Source organism: Syngnathus acus, chromosome 5 (assembly GCF_901709675.1).
Source record: "Syngnathus acus chromosome 5, fSynAcu1.2, whole genome shotgun sequence".
Lineage (NCBI taxonomy): Eukaryota > Metazoa > Chordata > Actinopteri > Syngnathiformes > Syngnathidae > Syngnathus > Syngnathus acus.
The window spans coordinates 572327-588032 of record NC_051091.1 but is presented as its reverse complement, the minus strand read 5'-3'; the positions used below and the strand labels follow the sequence as shown (position 1 = coordinate 588032).

Below are 15706 nucleotides of genomic sequence, written 5' to 3'. Positions count from 1 at the left end.
CAGACAAAATGAATCCATATGAAATATACAGCAGCTCTGGTTATTCTTCAATTCATCTTAATCTGCCCTCTTGCTAAATTCACTGCTGCTGCTTGTGGAAACTAAGCCATGTTGTGACTCTCTTCGGAGTCTATCAATGCTCTAACGCCTATTCATTGGCCAGAGAGACCATCATCTTCATTAGCTCAAAAGGACTGATGGGAAGAGTTCGTGCAGTGCAGCAAGCACACAGGAAGGAAGGAAGGAAGGAAGGAAAGAAGGAAGGAAGGAAGGCTAAACTCGGTGAGCTATTATTATTTTTATGACTGTTGGAAAATCTACTATAGCATGATATCAATGTGCTATATCGCCCAGCACTAGCATTAATAAGCATGGGCTGAAGCTTCCTTGAGGAAAAGCGCTCCATGTTTTACAGCATGCACACACGACTTTGAAGTTAAACACACACATAATCATTTGTGCTCTCGTCGAACTGGAATTCAAATTCTCTCATTATACGTGAAAAATCCAGGGATGGAATTGCATACATAAATATAATAGCTAAGCTGAGCCTTTCTCCCCCATTCTATATTCTCTCTTCTTCTTTTCCTTCCCTGCTGCTGGTTCTTTTGTGTTTACAGCCTTTTTTTTTCTTCCCCCTAATACCTCATCCTCTTCCTGTGGTGCATGTGAGTATATGTGTGAAGAAAAAAAAAGTGATCAAGTCCCATGGGAGAGACGGAGTGTGAATCTCCCTCCCTCCCTCCCTCCCTCCCTCCCCAGCAGCTTCTGTAATAGTGGCCTCCTCGTCTGGTTCATCTCCCACATTCTTGACCCAAATCTAATGCGACAGGACTCATTTTCACTGTAACCTCCCTCTCACACATATCCGCACCTCCTCCTGTCCCGTCCCGTCCCGTCCCGTCCCACGACTGCACAAGTCGTGCACCACCCTTCTATTTTTATCTTTTTGTCCTTGAATTACAATCCCTGAGCATCGCTGTGATCCATGAAGGAGGAGGGGGAAAATCTCCCCCATACATACATGTGTGCGCACGGTTATCAATTTCAAGTCAGTCACCATGACTGAAGCCAACATTTCTCTCATTAATGAGGTGAAATGGAGTGAGCGTTAAACCAATGTAATTCTGACAGCTCAGGCTGTTCCTTCCAGTATCCCCCCCCCCCCCACTTTGGAAAGTTATCCACTGTAGCCAATTAACATGACTGCTTGGTCTACAATTGGACTCTTTCTTCCGTCTTCATTCCTCCCTCGCATCTTTTCTTTCTTTCTTTCAACTCATCCCCTCCTCATTGGCATTGGTGTTCTTTCTCGGTGTTGGCGCCTTGTGAATCATAATAGGTGTTCCGCACTGTGAAATAGCTTCAGCTTTGTTGAATTTCAAAGCGTGCAGTGAGAGTAATAGTAAACAATCCGCAATTATTAGCATCACATTTTAATAGGCTACAAGAAATAGAAGAGGCCGAGTGGAGACAGCAGCGCTGAGCCTAAATGTAATATGCAAGGGGAGGGGGGGATTATCGCAGAGTGCCAGGCTCTGCTTTTTGGGACTTTGTTTCCGTGACACCGTGACGTTGGCTTTGTTTCCCTGACAGCGGCCGTGTGTGTGTGTCATTGTGTACGTCTATGTGTGTGCGACATCCAGGCATCTGTTTCCTGCTGGAAAAGGTTAATTACATCTCCAATGCCTGACTGGACGTGTGATGCATAATCACAAACACTAATGAGACCGAGGAATATGCGGCGGGTGTGTGCGTGTGCATCGTTGTCTTTGGGTCTCCATGCAGATTTTGAAAAGGCATTGTTATAGTGGCTAAAGGCATATCTTATCCACTTGTTTCAGGCTGGAGCATGTATTGTGGCAGCCGCCGCCGCCGCCGCCGCCATGCACACATAAAGATTCAAGTGACGCATTCCAACAGGTGATAGCTGTGCTGGTATTTACGGGCGGGCTGACACTCCTCCCACTGGAGGACTGGCCGGCACTTTTTGTAATTACTCGTCTCTCTATTAATGAGAGCGAGATGTGGAGCTGTCTGAGGAGGGAATTGTCAAAGCCTGTTGCTCATTGTGACCCCTGACTCCTATCTTTACACTCCAGCGACGCCGCTGATTGGACAGCTGCTCACTTTTCGATCGTGCCCAGCTCAGTGTGAAAATCGAGATGAGCTCCGGCGCACCGCGGGTGACTTTGGAAAATGGCTGCCGAGCTTCTCGCCGAGTTGGAATTCTCACTCAGTTGAACGGACGTCGACGGGAGAGGCCGGAGGTGCGGCGGCGGCGGCGGCGGCGCTTTGCGCGGCGGCTTTGGCTCCAGTTCCGCGTGGAATGGAGATTAAGGATGAGAAAAGAGCAACGGGGTATCGCCGAGAGGTGTGACCAGAGCAACAATGGATCTCTGGAGCCCACTGACTTCATGTCACCAAATAGTACGCTGGTAAATACGAGAAAGGAATGGTCGACAATTGGAAAAGCAATAGTAACAGAAAGCAAAGAATGGCAAAAAGTCACACCTTTGGGCTTGCTGCTTAAACCTAGCAAGTCGGAAAGGAGCCAGGAAGTCTATTAAAAAAAAGTCTTATGTTGCAATCTGCTTGTTTGACATTCTTTTTAACATTGTAATGCTTGTTACACATGTGTCTCCCGATCCTTCCATTCCTCTACCTTCTGACTTTCCTCTTCTTGTAACTGTTGCTTTTTCTTCAACTTGAGTCTGTTGCAGAGGCTGTTTAGGCCACAAAAGCAGAGACAGGTGAAGGGCATCTCCAAACTAATTTGCCGCCGCTGTCACGTCGACCTGTTCACAAGAGGGACGGGAAGGAAGAAGAAAATATCATAGTAAAACATTCCAGCTTTGACATAAAGTGAATATCATAAAAATCATGAAAAAAAAAAATCCACAGATGAGCCGCACTGGACGATAAGCCGCAGGGTTCAAAGCTTGTGGAAAAAGTAGCGTCCGGAAAAGAGGGTAGATTCTATTTTTTCTCGGAAACAACGGCTGATCTCAAATTAAAGGAGAGAAAATAGGTTGTCAATGCTTTTGGACCTCACGCAAGCAAGGGGTGGATGTCCTCACTTGTTAGAAAAGTGCCATTTCATTTCAATCATTGGACAAAAAATAAAAAATAAAGCACAGTTCGGCACGTAAAAGCCTCAATTAAGTAATGATCAAATCATTTCTTGTTTTGATTTTCTTTGTCTGATCAAAGCTTTATTTACTTCAACACTTTCCCTACTTTGACATACAGACGTGGTCAACGGAAGAATTGTGGTCGATTCAAATTCTTTATTTTCTCTGTTACTTAACATTTTTCGCATCCAGTTGTCCATTTATTGCATGCTTTGTTTCTCTCTCTCTCTCTCTCTCTCTCTCTCTCTCTTTCTCTCTCTCTCACACATGCACACAAACAGCCCCGGGGAGTGTTAAGGCTCACTAAACTCCCAGCGTTAACACTTTTTATGAGTGTGCAACCGGCAAATCCCAAACGAGCAGCGAGATTAGAAGACACAAGGTGAAATTGAGAGCTTCATTAAATACAAACCTGAGTCAGCAGGACCGGCAACCCGAGCTGGGGAAGGGAATGTACCCAATGTGTGTGGAGGAGAGCGACAAAACACGGCATGTGTGCATGCATGTGACTTTAGGGACAGAAAAAAAAGTATCATTCTGTTTGGATGGAGGCAATTAGCTGACACGGGCTTTGGCCAGCCCATGAGCAGTGACAAAAAAGTCCCAGGCCGTGCATGTTCTACGACACACTTGGCCACATCCGGCTCACGCGCGCTCTCTGATTGGCCCTCACAGAGCCCATCAACTCAAAGTAAAACGTTTTTTATTTGGAAACTTGTGATTTTAGTGTGTACTCTACTGAGCAGAGGTAGTAAACAAGAACTATAAGTACGTATGTACATATATATTATATACACACACGTATAGAGCTCTTCGTGCTCTCGTTTTACCCGGTGTAGTCATTTGTGTGAAGAGTTCCCACTCCGTAGCCAATGGCTTTAGACCCTATGTGACATGCCAGAGTCAATCACATAGGAATAGAAAGCCATAAAACACAGCAGCGAGACAGGCAGTGCAGTGCGGTGCGGTGCAGTGCAGTGCGCTGCGGTGGTAGCAGAAGTCAACTTTTGCATGCGGGTTCAGGAGTGGCGAGCGCTGGGCTTTTAACAGAGCCAGCTTGTCTGACAGTTTACAAGGCCCCGCAGAGGATTTCCAAAACACCGAACTCTGCTGTCCCTCTTTTCTCCCGTGTATCTTCCCAAGTCCCTAAACAGCGGATGGAGAGGCTCACTTCACTTGTGCTGTGCTGTGCTGTGTTTTTACTTGCGGGCGGGCGGGCATGCAGAGATACAGCAAATGAAAACAACAGCCTGCAGACCTTCTGTATTATTAATTGGGTGAAAATTGATGAGTCAACATTAACACACAGAGGCAACGAGAGGCAGGCAAAGCAGCAACAAATGAGTGGAAGGCATGCTACCTGCAAAACATTGCGTGCTGAGCTACATTTTAATACCATGGAAGATATGACAAATGTTGTAATTAGAACATTTCAGTCGATATGAAAGAAATAACCATTTTTTTTAGATGAGCAAAAGTATCGTTATTTGTGAGTACAATTGTGTCAAACAAAGTCGTAGAACAACACGGATATACTCGTTAAAGGGTCCATACGCACGCTCAGTCCTTGTGTAATCAAAATGTTTTGGGCACGGTGGAGTGCTAAATAATTCCCCCGCCGTTGACCGTTTTTGTGGGGTGATTCTTGGGCGAACGTGTGGCCAGGAGTCTTCTGCCTCTTCTGACCCTAACACTGTTACACTGTTGTTTTCTGCCATGTAGTATCAATTTGAAATCTTTGCTTGTGTGCGAGGCCCCAGAGAATTGGCGTGTTGTCGTGTGACTGCCCGGTTCGGTTTTTAGGGTGAGATTTGTGCTTACATTGGCTTGGTGAAAAAATGTCATGTGACGGCCCTCAACACGGATGTCTTTCTTTACACCATCAATAATACTTTGCCACATGAACACTTGAAATCCAGGAACAGTTTCCATATGAATAATAATAATAATAATTCCGAAGGCGTGGAGAGATACCTGCAGATTCTTTTCTACTCACAAGGCGAGGTTTGCTTTTTCAGCACGAATCTTATCTCAGTCTCAATATGAGGCCAGTTACTAATCAAGGAAAGGTATCATCTCCTCTTCTTCTTGTCTTTTTTCCACATCCACAGCTCCATAACGCAATTCTAATCTTCAGAGCTGGTTTCAGGTACCTGCACAAAAGCTGAAACATTCTTATCTGGGCCCCCTTCAGCCCTCCCTCCCTCCCTCCCTGCCTCCCCCTGATGGTTCCCCAATCCTCTTCTACTCCCTTGTTAAAAACAAAACGTCCTTTGTCGTGGTTTCAAATGAAACAAACTCCAGCCTCCTCCCTCCCACCCAGAGATCCTCACAAATTAGATAAGGCTGAAGAAAAGCCAGAGCTATAGCCAAACGTAAAGAATGAAATATGCGCAGTGTAAAGATGAGCTTGGCCGATAGTGACGGCTTGCTAATTGATGTGTGCCGGGACAGGAGACAAAGATGATCTCGGGGTTCAGGTCTACCTTGGCGTCTGATGGACTCCAAGTCTGTGTGGCAAAATGCCCTCCATGCAGGGGGAACAAAGAACCTATTGACTTAACAAACAGGAGCATTCTGTCTTCTCCACAGGCTCAGGCTTTGTGCTAGCCACTCTCCCAAAGATAACCCCCACCATCTCTCTTACACACAAGCATAGAAAACGTACACCTGTGCTGGCACAAAACATATGCAATACTATCCGACAAGCCAAGGATTATTCGCACGTATTAAATCCACAAACGGACATGGAATATCGTGCCATTAAGTCATGTGCCATTCAAATAAATGTGACACTGGACGGTGCTGCATGCTGATGGTACGTATCTGTCAAAACTTTAGTTCTTTCATTGTAACTAAAACATCTTGGGGTGAGGAGCATCACCACAGAAAGGCAGAGATGCAAAGCTGGAATAGAGTTTGCCGTGTTAATAACCAGCAGAAAGTGACCTTAGGGACTGAGGTTATACAAGGGCCAGACTGGGAGCAGAGGGATTATAGCAGCGCCGCACTGTGGAGCTCTGAATTTGCTGACTGATAATCATTCCAGGAGGCAATGAACTGGCAACCATGAGAGCCACACAGATAAAGCTATAGCAAAGCTGAGAGACACCAACTGAATACGTGACCTGATACGTATCTTCTGATTAAAATGGATCACTCAAACATTTTCCTGTCTATAGAGAATATGTGTGTTTTTTTTTTTTTTTTTTAATGAAAAAGTAAATGCTAAACAACAATTTAAAACGATAAACAATGGGAGGAAACAGTGTGCTTTGGTATCGGCAGCCTTTGCTGTAAATCAGAATGGAAACACACTGTGATTCGTCCCCCATGCTGCGAGACAAACAAGCTGTCTGAGGACCTCCAAAGTATATCAAATGTGTCATTCTCTATCCGGCTCAGTGACAGCTCATATGTAGATGAAGAGATACTCAAAATACGAATTAAGCCATCCAACAACAACAACAACAACATAGCATCTTCAGAAAATTCCTGCTTCCCAGAGGGGTGCAAGCTGAAAAATACAAAAACATTGTCGGGGGAAGGAAGGAAGGGATCGGTCGGGTATGTCGTGCAGTGATGATGATGATGATGATGTGGAGACTTGAAGGACTCGCGTCTAATCAGGGAATACTCCTCGGCATTCTCAGTGTGAATGCATATTAATTACAAAAATACAAACGCGCGCGCACGCACACACACACACACACACACACACACACACACGCATCTCCTCTTGATCTCTAATAGCCAATTTCACCCCATTGTGTTCGATTCCATAGCGTCCCACTCACTGACTGTGCGCGCACACACACACACACACACACACACACACACACACACACACACACACACACACACACACACACACACACACACACACACACACACACACACACACACACACACACACACACACACTTGTCTGTAAAGCTTGCACATGGGGATTGCTGTAATTGAGAGGCAGGAGGCGAGGAGAGGATAGTGAAAGCGTGAAGCATGGGGAGAACAAACAATGGGAGGGAGGCAATGAGAAAGGAGCAGAAAAAAAAGATGACCTGGGAAAGAAAAACACACAACACAAGGGAAACAACACCATCACAGGAGTGCAAACTAAGAAAGTAAGTAAGTACACACACACACACACACACACACACACACACACACACGCCCACCCCATATATGTATATATGGCCAACATTTGAAGATAAAATCATATCTGCAGTCTGAGTGAGCACTGAAGTCTGACAGGTGCAAACAGCAAAAATACGCAATTTAGCATTTCTGCCTCATAAATAAAATAATGCCATTACATTGACAAGCGTCCAGTCAAACTATTCCTGTTGAATACACACCGAGCGAGCCTTAAATCCATAAAACGATATTATTTGCTGCGACAAACTACCAATTTCCATCAGATGCACATTTGTGATCGTTTCAGTCAGCATGCACGGATTAGCCACGCAAGATACCAAAGCAAAGCCCAGGGCTTCAATGTTGACTTGATCCGGTAAACAAAGGTCACGAGGTCCATATCAGCCAATCGACAACTTGTGCGTAAAGAGCACTCTCCCCTCCTCGGGCGCAGTAAAGAGTCATGGAGCAGCACTGGGGTTCTGATGCTTCCACGCCCTTCCAAGCCGGGTGGCGAAATAAGTATGCCCACACCTGCTCAGCGCTTCCATAGAAGAGGTTCCAAGCACTCTGGAGGGGAACGGTCTCCGCGAGGGAGGAGCCAAGCCATGTGTGGAGGCCAGCCAGCCCGCCCGCCCGCCCGCCCGCCCGACTATATCTAGTCGCAATTGTTTCGCCTCGCACACCAGCTCGCTCGGGGTCCTTCCCTGCTAGAGAAGTGACATTCCATGTCCCAAGAGATGCTTTAGTTTCTCAACCTCTTTGGCCCCTCCCTCCAGGCCTGGCTCCAATGTTTGATTTTGGGATGGCTGGCGTGGTTAATAAACTACTTATTCAAGATATGGTTGAACAAAACAGGTGAGCTAGTTGCCATGTGATGTCATCAAATGTGATGAACGGCATTTTGAATTTGGCATTTGAATAGGATGCTTGGATATCCGCTCCTACCTCCGAGCACGCCACCGTAAAAGTCATTGTTGAAACAACTCCTTTTTTTCTCTTCTCCGTTTTCTCTACTTGTCTTTCACAGCCTCCCTAATTGACCCTCACACACAGTATGAGAGCACATGGCCCATTCCTCTGTCCCCTCTCTCTCTCTCTCTCTTTCTCTTTCTCTCTGTGAGCCACTTTTGCATCTATTTGGGCGGCTGTTAGAGGCAGCTGGTGAGCCATCATGTGTTTTATCACCACATTTGATTTCTTGGGTACCATCATGCTTTATAATACTATTCTTATCATTTGAAGGATCCAAATTGTCATCCGTTACAGGCAGCTGTAGTGAGTAGAAAATGACGGCACTAAGACAAACATGTAGAGAGAAAATGTTTCACCATCATCTCACTGGGATTCCTTTTGCCCCCATTTTTCTATGTGGATGAACACAAATGAAGCTTTTTATTAAAATCCTTTTTATGGACTGGAATTGTGGCGGCTTCTGCCTGTAAAGGGAAGGTGGTGAGCCAATTTGAGTTGAGCTTGGGGTCCTGATTTAGAATGAGATCTATTTCGGCTCACTCTTAAACCCCACTGGGAAATATTTAAATCCGCTATGGAATGTGTATACTATGTGAGCGCGCCAGGGAGAGAGAACACGTAAAAGAGTTTAAGCAGAAGAAAACATTTGACATCAGAAACAGTACAGGAGTACCTGTAATAATAATAATAATAATAATAATTTAAAAAAAATGAAACTAATCTTTCAGGATAGAGAGTACAAACGTACAAGAGCCTTTGTATGAACTAGCTCAGGATAAGCGCTATAGTTAGTAATTCTGAAGCAGAGCACGTAGCGAGCAATTCAAGCACACCCTCTGGCTACACGCACACATGCATACACACATTGGACAAAGCACAATTGTGTCACGAATTCAACATCCAGAAAATAGCCACTTTTAAGCCCTGTGACCTTTGTTTTTGCAATGTCATCAACACAGTGTTAAAGAAAAAATAAAGTTGACACGGTGTCTATAATAAAAGAGCCAACATGGACACTTGAAGTCAAACTTAAATGAAAGCAAAATGGTGAAAAAAGTTGAATCCAGAAGGAAATCACTCACCTCAGAAGCGAGCATGGCGCTCCCTCCGCAAGACGGACGTGTTGAAAATGACGCCTGTCCTCACACAGACACATGCACAAACGGTAGCGATGCACGTGTGTGAGGAAGGACCATGACTGGAATGGACTGGAAGGAGGTGAGCAGCTGGAGGAGGAGAAAAGGAGAGCAGGAGGAAAGGGAGGAGAGGAGAGGAGAGGAGAGGAGAGGAGAGGAGAGGAGAGGAGAGGAGAGGAGAGGAGAGGAGAGGAGAGGGTTCGGCGGGCGAGCGGGAAGGTGAAGAGCAGAATGAGGGAGAATAATGAGGCACAGGAGTGGCACAACATAAAGTAAGAGCACAAAAGCCTGAGAGGGCGGGCATCCATCCCTTTATAGATACATACTATGTGTGTGCGTGCGAGCCTTTTATTTTGTCACCTACTGCACTACCAGAAAGAGCATCTGTTCAACTCTTCTTGCCTCGGAGTTCTCTATTCATCACTTTTTTTCTTACGCTCCCAAATGATCGCACATTTCATGTTCTCTGGTAGTTCTGCATCTCTCTCGCTTGCTCTCTGTCTCTCTCATCTGCGGAATACAACATTTTCGAGTTCCGAATGTGAACTAGTTTGCACAGATGTGCAAGACCATGCCAAGAATACAAAGTGTAATCATTTGAATAGTTGCTGTAACTTTGACTTGACGTGCATTAGCAAATCCATCCTGACTTGCATATTAAGTTGTGTCATGTCACTAGCACGTGGAAAACATGCAAACTAAACACTGGAAAACTGAAGCAGAGATTCGAAATCTGGATCTCAGAATTGAGAAGCAGATTTGCTCAAACTCTAAAACTCAACTTCTTTCGTTCTTCGTCCAATGGTGTGTGTCGATAATTTAAAACAATATATATATTAGATTGGTTGACACTTTTCACTTCAGCTCTTTCTTGTGGATAAAAAAAGTCCCTCTCTCTCGGCAGGCACACACACCATGAGTTCCAGGTGTGTGTGTTTCCATGTGTGACGACAAGCGGCTTCTTTGCTGGAGCATAGAGCAGCCAATCTCCACATCCAATTATTTGCTTCTCAAAGGAAGACAGATGGGGAGAGTGGAAAACATGTATGGGACCCAGATAGACGGACGGAGCCAGCGAGGGAAAGACAAGCTCTTTGAGAATCTGCACTGGGGGGAATTAATTAGAATGAAAAAGAAACCAAAAAAAAAAAATGGAGAGAAAAGAAAGCCGCTCTTACTTGAGTCCAGAAAAGACGTGAGCCTGCAGTCACAAGCGAGCAGCATGAGTGAATAAGAAGCAGCTCAAGATCAAAAACTAAAGCAGGAGAACCACATGCACACCATTTTATTGCAGTTCATGTTCTTTTGAGTTTTTAATGCGTACCCTCTTCAGGCATCTTCTGCTTTCGAATCCTTCTCCATCTTCTCCCTCTTGCTTAGCTTCATCTTCTGGGATATTCCACGAAAGATTCGACTGGTGGGCTTTAGAAGTACAACTCCCTCCAGCTTTGGGTCTTCTTTCGGAGTCGTTTACGCTGCTCCTTTCCTCTTATTATCTGCCGTAACATTTTTCTTTCTAACTTGGGTTGATGACACAGCGTGCGTGCGTGCGTGCGTGCGTGCGTGCAGAGGGGGAGGAGAAGAAAAAGTGGAGAGAAAGAATGAAGACAAAAAAAAGGATGGGGGAGGCAAGTGTAGGTAGGTAGGTAGGTAGCAGGCGGGAAATGATGGAAGCACAGTGACACATCATGGAGGCAGGCGCGTGTGTCAGATGATCTACGTTGCTACAGATTGCTCGAGAAAGGTGGACGGTGATTCAACAAGCATGGCGCCACCTCCTCCACTCACACATGCACAAACTTTTTGGGTTGCTTATCATTCATGAATTTGGTTTCCCCACGCATGGCTAACCGACTCATGCAAATGGGAAAGTGCCCTGAACAGAATCCTAATGGAAGGGAGGGATGTGAGTGTGTGTGTGGTGTCCGGAATTTGGATGTGTGTGTGTGTGTGTGTGTGTGTGTGTGCATTTCTTTATGTTCTCTGGGGAAAAAAAAGGAGGAGGCTTCCCTGGGACCCGGATAAAAGGGAAAGAGGATTGAAAGGCAGCTTTTCTGTGACGAGGCTGGAGTTTATTGCTGAAGTGAGCGCTATTGGCAACCTGTGATCAAGTACAAGGATCCACACATTGAGCTATTGCAGGAAGGCAGGCAGCCTCGCAGGCAGCCTCGCAGGCAGGCAGGCAGCCTCGCAGGCAGGCAGGCAGGCAGGCAGGCAGGCAGGCAGGCAGGCAGGCAGGCAGGCAGGCAGGCAGGCAGGCAGGCAGGCAGGCAGGCAGGCAGGCAGGCAGGCAGGCAGGCAGGCAGGCAGGCAGGCAGGAAGGCAGGAAGGCAGGCAGGAAGGCAGGCAGGCAGGCAGGCAGGCAGGCGGGCAGGCGGGCAGGCGGGCGGGCGGGCGGGCGGGCAGGCAGGCAGGCAGGCAGGCAGGCAGGCAGGCAGGCAGGGAGGCAGGGAGGCTGGCAGGCAGCCACGCAGGCAGCCACGCAGGCAGCCACGCAGGCAGGCAGGCAGGCAGGCAGGCAGGCAGCATCCAGACACAAAAACAAAAATGGTGTCTCATTACTGGGATTGTTTGTCCTATGAATCTTCTATAACATGTAATGCTGACATTCCTTTCGATACAATCCCTGCTTGCCACTGAACAATTCCATCATCATCATCATTCTGTACCCGGCACGAGTAGATGACCCATACCAGATTGTCAGGTTCATCATCAGTTAGTTGACTCTACATAGTCCTCACAGACAAATCCCAACTGTTCATATTATTTGTATGGATGATCAACCATACATATTTCAATTCTTGGATGGTTAGTGTTTGCGCTCTTCACAGGAACTGTTAAACATAGTTCAATCCCTCCAAAGCCATGATCAGTTAGGGCTTCTCTTGATGAGGAATCTCATTTTAGTTCAATAGTGTACCAGGCCCTGAATTTAGTTTGATAGTGCACTGAGCAAAACCAGCTTCTGTGAGAATATTGTGTCGATAGTCCGGGTCCACAGCGGGATACTTAAGAGAACGTGACAGTCTGTTGTGGAGAAATGACAGTAAATGATTCAGCAGCAGCTCGTAGAGAGGAAAAAAACAAAGAAAGAATAACTGGTGACATGTCCCAGTTTGCCTCTCACCTGGCTGAGTCAGCACTACGGATAACGATTGGATGCATGGATGGATGGATGTTGTGACGCCATTGTTGTTAGTGTTGAAGTTGAATTCAGTGTATGAGTGTGTGTGCGTGTGTGCTGGAAACCTCACACACAAGGGTCACTTACCAAGTTTAATTGCGGCTATGCTTGTGTATACAGTACACATGTTTGTAGCATGCTTGAGATCCTGATTGATGGGTCCCTCGACAGATAGAAGGAGGTAGCCTCTGCCCTGCCTGGTTTCCATGGCAGCTGCTGGCTTTATTACTCTCATTTTCAGCCCTCACACACACACACACACACACACACACGCACACACACACACACACACACACACACACACACACACCTTATTGTATACTGTCAGGGCTTCGTTGGCATCTCACCCTGAGGCTTGTTTTGGAGCAGTTCAGAAAGTTGTCAAGAAGGAGAGATGGCTGATGTGTGACTAAATGAAGTGCAATGGACAAACCATCACACAATTTCACACTTGAGTTGCCTCTGGCTCTTCTACTGTCTCACACACACACATATTTAGGCATACACGCACGCACGCACAAACAAACAAACAAACAAACAAACAAACAAACAAACAAACAAACAAACAAACAAACAAACAAACAAACAAACAAACAAACAAACAAACAAACAAAGGAGCATGTTGAAATGAGAACCCCCAGTCAACCTTCCATCCGCGTAGATCAAAATGAGGCAGGCCAAAATGGAAGCCGGGAAGTCATTTTCCACGCCCTCGCTGAATTCCCCCCCACACCTAATATGACCTCGGATAAAAAGTTAAAGTTAAAGTCCCAATGATCGTCACACACACCTGGGTGTGGTGAAATTTGTCCTCTGCATTGAACCCATCCCCGTGTGATTTTAATCCATCCCCTGGGGGAGAGGGGAGCAGTGAGCAGCAGCGGTGCCGCGCTCGGGAATCATTTGGTGATCTAACCCCCCAATTCCAACCCTTAATGCTGAGTGCCAAGCAGGGAGGCAATGGGTCCCATTTTTAGAGTCTTTGGGTTTGAACCCACAACCTTCCAGTCTCAGGGCGGACACTCTACCACTGGCCAATTGCAATATTGGATTATTGAATTGTGTGCTAGGAACTTTTTACTCGATATTGTACTGCAGTGTTGTGAATTAGCGCAACTGGTGACTGGAGTTGAGAATTAACACTAGCACTATAAATAAAATCCATATGCTTCCCATTAGCTGCAAGTAGTTATTGTATTGTCTCTGTAAAGAATTAAAGAGATAAATGAAAATTCACTGACACGGCAGTTTATCGGAAGAATTTGCTTTATTTCAATGATTTAATTCAGAAAATGGATGGATGGATGGATGGATGGATGGATGGATGGATGGATGGATGGATGGATGGATGGATGGATGGATGGATGGATGGATGGATGGATGGATGGATGGATGGATGGATGGATGGATGGATGGATAACACATACTGTCAAAGTAACATTCATTTCCTCTACTGCAAAGCAGCACATTGCAATGAACTGCCAATGCAACGCAGATCAAAGAATTCAGCCGTTCTGGACATTACCGTACTAAATAATCCAGGTTGATGTTAATGCATCTGTTTATTCAAAGCCCTTCTCACACCATTAAACATTTGTATTCTCATCTGAAATAGGAGAAGAGAGGGGAAAAGAACAGAGGATGAAAGAGATGCAAGGACACACGGTGGAAAGAATACTAAATACCGATGGGTGCTTAAAACAATAAAGACACTATAAAGGCACGCTCGCTCGCCCTCTCGCTCTCTCGCTGGCTGGCCGGCCGGCCCGCACGGGCACCAATGCACACACATGCACACTCTGAAACGCACAACCACCGTGTTGTGCTTTAGTGGCCCCTCTGGAGCACTTTGAATAGAATATATTTGTACCCCAGGCCCAAAGAGTGAGCATTATGGGGCTACGAGGGGAATGTTAAAGCCTGGAGGGAGGCCATTAACCTTGGAGGAAAACTTTAAGAGTTGCCACATCACTCAAAAGTTTGGCCGGGGAATGCGTATTCACGACAATTACGATGAAGCTATTATTTGGAATCAAATTAGGACTGTTGTCATCTTACAATTAGAAGTCATGTTTTCATAATTTAGGCATCTTTTAATGGCGTGAGAGGGAGCGGGAAGGAAGGAAGGAAGGAAGGAAGGAAGGAAGGAAGGAAGGAAGGAAGGAAGGAAGGAAGGAAGGAAGGAAGGAAGGAAGGAAGGAAGGAAGGAAGGAAGGAAGGAAGGAAGGAAGGAACTTGTGCATCCTCATTTACCTGCAGAGACACTCTTGTTTCCCTTCACTATTAGGAACGCAAGCGTTGCTGCTTAGCTTCTTAATGAAGATGTATGAGTCACAGTGGCTGTGTGACAGATGTGTGTGTGTGTGTGTGTGTGTGAGACATGTCATCACTGTCTAGCACACATGGGCGCTGTTGTCTGCATCGTGTTTGATTGGTTGGAGCAGTCGGCAAATGACACACACACACACCAAGTGCTTTTAGTAATAAAACATCTTGATGGATAGCCAGTAAGGTGGGGGTGCACTCAAATGTCAAGCAAGCAACTATCAGCAGAGCAGAGCAGAGCATTTTCAATCATTATTCATTCATCATAGCGCTAGACATAATGCTTGAGTTTGGCACTTGTTATTCTTCCCGACGTTTGTCATTTGAAGTCTTCTTGAGACAAAACATATTTCAGGGCTAAAAAGAGGATCAAATGTCATGCCTTCATTATTTTTGCCTTGATGAAATTGCACGGACACCAAGCGGTCCCATCGTGAAAGGCCAAATGTATCGCTCAGCTAGAAAATGTCAGTGCCGACAGAGAATTACAAGAGGAAGCAGATAATGATTCTCACAGCTCCATTACAAAGTCACATCCCCACAGAGCACCGTTCCTTTTGGATATTGCCACCAAACAAATAGAGTAACGGCCCTGTCAATGAAGTACGAATCGGATCAATATTTCTAGTCTCTCTGCGATCCGAATTGGAATCCAAACTCTGATCGGAATGAAGACATTTTGTCCATGTAAACGGACCCCTTGTGCTTTGGCTTCGTCGGCGTGGACAACCTTTTGAAAAAAGCTATGTTGACGGCAGATATTTAAGATCTCTTTCATTTTGATACTCTTCTTTTGACAGGTCCTGCACCTGCTG

The 15706-nt window shown here is 45.8% G+C and overlaps 2 long non-coding RNA genes across 2 annotated transcripts; both read right to left on the bottom strand.

Annotated features, from left to right (window-relative positions):
* On the bottom strand, nt 1-9491 carry LOC119123279. The gene is made up of 2 exons (XR_005098026.1): nt 9329-9491; nt 1-2798 (listed from the first exon to the last, which is right to left on the bottom strand). It is a non-coding gene; the product is annotated as an uncharacterized LOC119123279 (long non-coding RNA).
* Nucleotides 9492-9813: 322 nt separating this feature from the next.
* LOC119123281 lies at nt 9814-10976 on the bottom strand. The gene is made up of 2 exons (XR_005098027.1): nt 10561-10976; nt 9814-9892 (listed from the first exon to the last, which is right to left on the bottom strand). It is a non-coding gene; the product is annotated as an uncharacterized LOC119123281 (long non-coding RNA).
* Between the last annotated feature and the right edge of the window lie 4730 nt (nt 10977-15706).